Genomic DNA, 1368 nt, shown 5'->3' with positions numbered 1-1368 from the left:
AACTTGAGATGTGCGTTTTAAACTGGATTTGTAAAATATTGGCAATTTCAAATGTTTTAAAGTAATATTTTAGGAATCTGTAAAAAGAAGATGAACCCCGTAAACTAGATAATTGCCTTCTCTGATCTATGACATTTGATGTGATTGTATTCCCTGCGGGCTTTTATATCTTGTGTTATTTGGCACAGGTGTGATTTCTCATTGCATCTGCCATTTGGAGTTCCTCTTCTCCAAACCACCCACATTCTCAGTTAGACAGAAGGTCATTGAAGAATCATGAATTATTAATTTTGCTCCCTGTTCACAGTATTATTTCTTGTTTAAGCACAATTCAAATATATTTAGTTATTTTAGATATCATTTTGAAAGTTAGTAATGTAGTTCAGACAACATTTTCAAGCTATTCACGATAGAAAACGCACCAGAGTAAACGAGCGGTACGCTGTCCATGGTGCTGAGCGCCGTTTGCTTAACGCTACCAAACAATCTGTCATGCAAATATCCGTGTATGCACTGAAACGTCTGTGCTATGCTTACTTGTCTTACTGTTAATGTAGGTTATCATTTACTGTTCTCAATATTCCTCACTGGATTCATGAATATTCAAAGTCTAAAGGGAATTCATCTCTCAGCTGTCGTGTTGTATAATGTCTATTATGCAAAGCGTGATTGTACTGTATTGTCCGGGACTCTCACATACAAGTGCGTGGGCGCGTTTTCTTACTAATATGAGAGAATTTTACGCCAGCATAGCGATGATGACTCAAGCCTCTGCAGAGGATGAGAACCATAGCTTCACCACCCACTCCTTTCTTCCCGTTGTTCACCAATAAATGGTCATACTGTGATTAAACTGGTTTCTCCTTCAAGCAGAGGCGTAGATACTGTCTGTCAGCAAAACTGAGGTGAGGTGGGAGACACGGTATAAATATAGCTCGGCTCATGAATATTATATACGTGACGTTACATGCTCTCATTTTTCCTGTCGATATGTGTCACGATTGATTTGGTTGCATCAAGAATAATTTCTCATCATGAATGTTCGACATTTCTACAACTTCAGGGGAGATTGTTTGCAATGACCCTGATTTCTGGAAAAAGCTCATGCATTTTGAGAAAAAAAACGACGCAATATTTCTTAGAGGCAACTTTTTTTATTGTTGTCTGTAATACAAGACAAAGTGGAAACAAATTTGAGGTAACATAGGTTTTTTTTTATAGTTAGTATAAGAAATGTTGAAACAAATTTCAGGTAATACATTCAACATAGAAAACAACATTGTCCTATTGGAAAAAGCATGAGCTGAGCTGTTTTGGAAGCAGTTTACTCCAACTAATTTAGACCAGCTTTGCACTGAAACAAAAATG

This window comes from Sinocyclocheilus grahami, unplaced genomic scaffold (assembly GCF_001515645.1).
Source record: "Sinocyclocheilus grahami isolate Dianchi unplaced genomic scaffold, SAMN03320097.WGS_v1.1 scaffold6115.1, whole genome shotgun sequence".
Taxonomy (NCBI): domain Eukaryota; kingdom Metazoa; phylum Chordata; class Actinopteri; order Cypriniformes; family Cyprinidae; genus Sinocyclocheilus; species Sinocyclocheilus grahami.
This window is presented reverse-complemented; position numbering follows the sequence as displayed.